We start from the raw sequence: 6,257 nt of genomic DNA, 5'->3' as shown, positions 1-6,257 counted from the left end.
TCACAACTGTCTCTAACTTTTCAAATCAAGGAAGGATCTCTTCCTCCTACCAGAATGCTGATGACTGAGTTAATGGAGTGTTGAGTGTTAGCTTGCCAGCTTGTTCTGGCCCTAGACCGAAATGGCTCTGTTTACATTCTGAGGCCAGTAGCTGTGGCATCCCCAGGCTGAGGGAATGATTTACTCTTTGTGAGATTTAAAAATAAGATGGATGCAGCCCCATGAAGGACAAGGAAAGGCTGCTGTTCAAGAGGAGCAGATCCACACAAGGCCAACTGCAGCTGGACCAGGGGAAGAAGGAGGCTTTCTTCCATTGTTGTTCTTCTGGCCATGCCTTGGTCTTGGGAAGCAGCTGAACCAAAGCCGACCACTGAGGCACAGCTCTGCTTGGCCCCGAGTTTGAGGCCATGGCCAGCTAGTCCTCAGCATTGTGATGGCTCAGTCACCCTGGCTCCTCTGGCAGCCACTCAATGGGAATTTAAATTGCATGATGATGTCTTGTACTGCTTATGCAGGGACATGATGCCCTCTGGGATGCTTAAGTGTTCACTTTATGTATTTATAGCCATTTTTGCCCATGCTCTGCAGAAATGCCTGTTCTCAGGCTTGATAAGGAAGGAGCAATGGGTAACAGGGTACGATGAGAACCATTAGACCCGATGCTGAGCTTTAGTCATCTTGCAGACGCATCCCCCCTTCCTGCCTCTCCGCTCTGTCCCTTGGGTGTCAGGATAGGACCCCTCCACACTGCCCCAATAAATGCTGATTTCCCTCTTTGCCATGTTTCACAATCCCAAGGGATTTTCTGTGCCAGTTGTGTCTGTCTTTGTATTAGGAAATTCTTCTTCAGTTTTGTGGACAAAGGTATTTCTGTGCCCATCAGGCTCGTGTGCTGTGTCTCTCTATTGATGAACTTAGAAGCAGCGTTGTATACAACACAAATGATAGCTGACATTTCTATAGCCTTTCAAAGTGAACATTAGCTCATTTGGTCTTCACAATCACTCTGGGAGCTATGTACTATTATTACCGCTAGTTTACAGATGTGGAAACTGAGGCTGTGAGAATTTGACTGACTCTCCTAGGGTTGCACAGCTAGGAAATGCCTGGCATGAGCTTCAAACACAGGTCTTTCTGACTTCAAGGACAGAGCTCTATCTAATATCCCATGATGCTTAGGCTGGGAGTCAGGAGACCAGAATCCTAGCTGTTAGTGGTAGGTCCTTTCACAAGTCCCTTCCCTTTACCCAGAGGTCTCAGTTTCCTCTGCTGTTAAGTGGTGATGGAGGAGTAGGAGGAGGAGGAGATGGAGGAGGAGGAGGAAGACTTGGACTAGGCAATTTCCAAAATCCCTTCCAGTTCTCCTGTCATGTGGTCTATCCTTGCCCCAAGTATTAGAAGACAGTCTAGATAGTGTAATGAGGGGATTCTGAAGGAAGAGACCCAGGTCCCCTCCCTTTAAGAGCTCCTAAACCGAGGGGAGAGGCTCAGGAGCCACTGCCTTCGGGGAGTTTTCAGTCTAAGGGTGGAGACATTAGGAACTCTTAGGAATTACCATCCCTACATCAAATGAGAAGGGTAAGGACCTTACCCTTCATCCAGCCCAAACCAACTTAATCAAAAAGGAATGCCGTCTATAAAAACACATGAGAAGTAGTCACCCAAAATTTGCTTGGAAACCTGCCATGAGAGGAAGCTTGCTGCTTTCCCTGACAGCACCATCCCATTTTTGAATAGCTCCCACTCAGGTTCCTGACTATTCTTTTTTTTTAATTTTTTAATTTTTATTTTTAGTTTACAACATTGGGTTCTACATAATTTTGAGTTCCAGATTTTCTTCCCTCCCTCCCTCCCTCCCCTAGACAGCATTTAATCCCATATAGCTTCCATGTATAACTTCACATTGAATTAATTTACACACTAGTCAAGTTATGGAGAAGAACTGTGATCAATGAAAGGAATCATTCAAGAGAAGAAACAGGGCCAAAAAAAAAACCTACCCAAAAACAAAAACAAAAGAGAGAAAAGGAAAAAAAATGGGGGCGGGGGGGAAAGCTATCATGAAGTGTGCCTCATTCTGCATTCATACTTCATAGTTCTTTCTCTGGATGTAGATAGCATTCTCCATCGTGAGTCCTTTGGAGTTGTCTTTGTACCTTGTGCTGCTGAGAAGAGCGAAGTCTGTCAGGGTTGGTCCTCACAGAATCCATATATCTGTGGTTGTGTATAATGTTCTCCTGGCTCTGCTCCGCTCACTCAGCATTATGTCGTGTAGGTTTTTCCAGGTTGTTATGAAGTCCGTATCATCCCCATTTCTTATAGCACAATAGTATTCCATTACCTTCATATACCACAGCTTGTTCAGCCATTCCCCAATTGATGGGCATCCCATTGATTTCCAATTCTTAGCTACCACAAAAAGAGCTGCTATAAATACTTTTGTACATATGGGTCCTTTTCCTGCTTGTGTGATTTCTTTGGGATACGACCCTAGAAGTGGTATTGCTGGGTCAAAGGGTATGCACATTTTTATAGCCCTTTGGGCGTAGTTCCAAATTACTCTCCAAAATGGCTGGATCATCTCACAACTCCACCAGTAATGTAACAATGTTCCAATTTTCCCACATCCTCTCCAGCATTTATCATTTTCCTGTTTTGTTATTTTAGCCAATCTGACAGGAGAGATGCGGTCTCTAAGAGTTGTTTTGATTTGCATTTCTCTAATCAGTAGTGATTTAGAGCATTTTTTCATATGCCTATAGATATCTTTAATTTCTTCCTCTGAAAACTGTCTGTTCATATCCTTTGACCATTTCTGAATTGGGGAGTGGCTTGTATTCCTATATATTTGGCTCAGTTCCCTGTATATTTTAGAAATGAGGCCTTTATCAGAGACACTAGTTGTAAAAATTTTCTCCCAATTTTATGCTTCCCTCCTAATTTTTGTTGCATTGGCTTTTTTTTGTACAAAAACATTTCAATTTAACACAATCAAAATTATCCATTTTGCATTTTGTAATGCTCTCTACCTCTTGTTGGGTCATGAATTCTTTTCTTTTCCATAAATCTGATAAGTAAACTATTCCTTGCTCCAAAATTACTTATAGCATCAGCCTTTACTCCTTAATCATGAATCCATTTTGACTTTATTTTGGTATATGGTGTAAGATATTGGTCTATGCCCAGTTTCTGCCCTACCATTTTCCAATTTTCGCAGTAGTTTTTGTGAAATAGTGAATTATTAGCCCAGAAGCTGGCCTCTTCAGGTTTATCAAAGAGTAGATTGCTATAGTTGTTGACTTCTCCATCTTGTGTTCCTATCCTATTCCACTGATCCACACCTCTGTTTCTTAGCCAGTACCAGGTAGTTTTGATGACTGCTGCTCTATAGTACAGTTTAATATCTGGTATGGCTAGGCCACCTTCTCTAGCACTTCTTTTCATTAATACCCTAGATGTCTAGACCTCTTGTTCTTCCAGATGAATTTTGTTATTATTTTGTCCAGCTCAGTAAAATAATTTTTTGGTAGTTCAATTGGTATGGCACTGAATAGATAGATTAATTTAGGTAAAATTGTCATTTTTATTATATTAGCTCAGCCTAACCATGAGCAGCTGATATTTTTCCATTTATTTAGATCTGACTTTATTCGTGTGAAAACTGTTTCATAGTTATGTTCATATAGGCCCTGGGTTTGTCTTGGCAGATAGACTCCCAAATATTTTATGGTGTCTACAGTAACTTTGAATGGAATTTCTCTTTCTATCTCTTACTGTTGGGCTTTGTTAGTAATGTATAACAATGCTGAGGATTTCTGTGGGTTTATTTTATATCCTGCAACTTTGCTAAAGTTGTTTATTATTTCAAGTAGTTTTTTACTTGATTCTCTAAATAAATCATCATATCATCTGCAACAAGTGATAATTTAGTTTCTTCTTTTCCTATTCTAATTCCTTGAATTTCTTTTTCTTCTCTTATTGCTACAGCTAACATTTCTAGTACCAAATTGAATAGTAGGGGTGATAATGGACATCCTTGTTTCACCCCTGATGTTATTGGGAATGCATCTAGCTTATCCCCATTACAAATAATGCTTGTTGATGGTTTTAGGTAGATGCTATTTATAATTTTAAGGAAGGTTCCATTTATTCCTCTGCTTTCTAGTGTTTTTAATAGGAATGGGTGTTGTATTTAGTCAAAGGATTTTTCTGCGTCTATTGAGATGATCATATGGTTTCTGCTAGTTTTGTTGTTGATATGGTCAATTATGCTAACAGTTTTCCTAATATTGAACTAGCCTTGCATTCCTGGAATAAATCCTACCTGGTCATAGTGTAATATTCTTGTGATAAGTTGCTGCAATCTTTTTGCTAATATTTTATTTAAAATTTTTGCATCAGTATTCATTAGGGAAATTGGTCTATAATTTTCTTTCTCTGTTTTGACTCTACCTGGTTTGGGTATTAGTACCATATTTGTGTCATAAAAAGAATTTGGTAGGACTCCTTCTTCACCTATTTTCCCAAATAGTCTACAAAGTATTGGAATTAGTTGTTCTTTAAATGTTTGATAGAATTCACATGTAAAACCATCTGGCCCTGGAGATTTTTTCCTAGGGAGTTCATTGATGGCATGCTCAATTTCTTTTTCTGATATGGGGTCATTAAGAAATTTCACTTCCTTCTCTGTTAGCCTGGGCAGTTTATGTTTTTGTAGATATTCATCCATATCTCTAAGGTTGTCATTTCCTTTGGTCAATTTGATTAAAAAAAGAAAGAAGAAAATCAAATTTCCAGTATCAAAAATGAAAAGGGTGAGTTCACCTCTAATGAAGAGGAAATCCTGACTAATCTTAACATGAGTGCCCCTTCCTGATGTACAATTTCTTCCCCTTCCTCATTTTTCATATATCTTGTTCCTTTTGAATAAGCTATATCTTGCATATATATATATATAAATTCCCGTAATAACCACATCCAAAAATGTGTGTCTGTCATTTCTCAAATGAGATGGTATTTGTGAAACATTTAGCGCAATATCTGGTACATAGCAGGTACTTCATAAATTCTTGCTTACTTCCCCCTCCCTTTCCTAACCTCCTTCCCATGTCAGGAGGTTGGTATCATCATTGGTCTCCAGGAATAATGGTTGGTCATCACATTGCTCAGAGTTTAAAGGTTGCTTGTCTTTACAATGTTGTTGTCCTTGTAAAAATTGTTCTCCTGGCTCTAGAGGCTCACTTCACTCTGCATCAGTTCATACAAAACTTCCAAGATTTTTTTAAACTCATTGCCTTCTTCATTTTTTTGCAGCACAGTAGTGTTCTTTTACATTCAGATACCATAACTTGTTTAGTCATTCCCCAATTGATGGGCATCCCCTCAGTATCTAATTCTGTGCTACCACAAATAGAGCTGCTATAAACATTTTTGTCCCCTTTCTTCTTTCTTTGATCTCTTCAGAGTATAGGCCTAGTAGTATTATCTTTGGATCAAAGGGCAAGCACAGTTTAGTAACATTTTGGGCATGGTGCCAATTGTTTTCCAGAATGGAGAGCCATCCCTTATAACAAAGATTTTCCAAGTAAAAAGAAAAAGAGAAAGAAGAGAAACAAATCAATCAATACATCAAAAAATCTGACAATATAGGCAATGTTCCACATATGTGGGCTCCCCACATCTGCAAAAGAATGGGAGAAGGTATCTTCTCACCCCTCCTCTTTAGGCCTGTGCTTGTTCTTTGTAATTGCACCAAACTCATTTCTGGTGTTGAGCCTTTCTGCACTTTGCCAGGCTGATCCTTGGGCAATAGACAGAAAGCTCATCCCTGGTCCTAATCTCAAAGCCTTTCTAACCTGGTTTGACTTGCCAGAGCTTGGGTTCTTTGAGAACCCAGAATCACCTCCATCCCATAATGAGGCATTGGGGAGAGGGGTGTCATAAGAATATAGAATTTGAACCATAAGGGACGTTAGAGGATGCCGAGTCTAATCCTCCTCTCATCAATTTTGGATGAAGACAACAAAACGTGGAGATAGTGATTTCCCAGAGTCACACAGTTATTAATGTATTTGTTGTTTGAACCTTGGTCTTCCTGACTCCAACTCCATGTTCTATCTATTGACTACACCATGCTGCCTCTCAACTTTAATGCAGGGTTAATTGCTTCCTTTCCACTTCCACCACTCCCTAGATATGGAGTTAGGACCCAGCTCCAAACAATCAAGTGGACAGATCACTTGATTACCCTTTGAGTC

The sequence above is a fragment of the Trichosurus vulpecula genome, chromosome X (assembly GCF_011100635.1).
Source record: "Trichosurus vulpecula isolate mTriVul1 chromosome X, mTriVul1.pri, whole genome shotgun sequence".
In the NCBI taxonomy this organism is placed as follows: Eukaryota; Metazoa; Chordata; class Mammalia; order Diprotodontia; family Phalangeridae; genus Trichosurus; species Trichosurus vulpecula.
Note: the sequence above shows the minus strand (reverse complement) of the source record.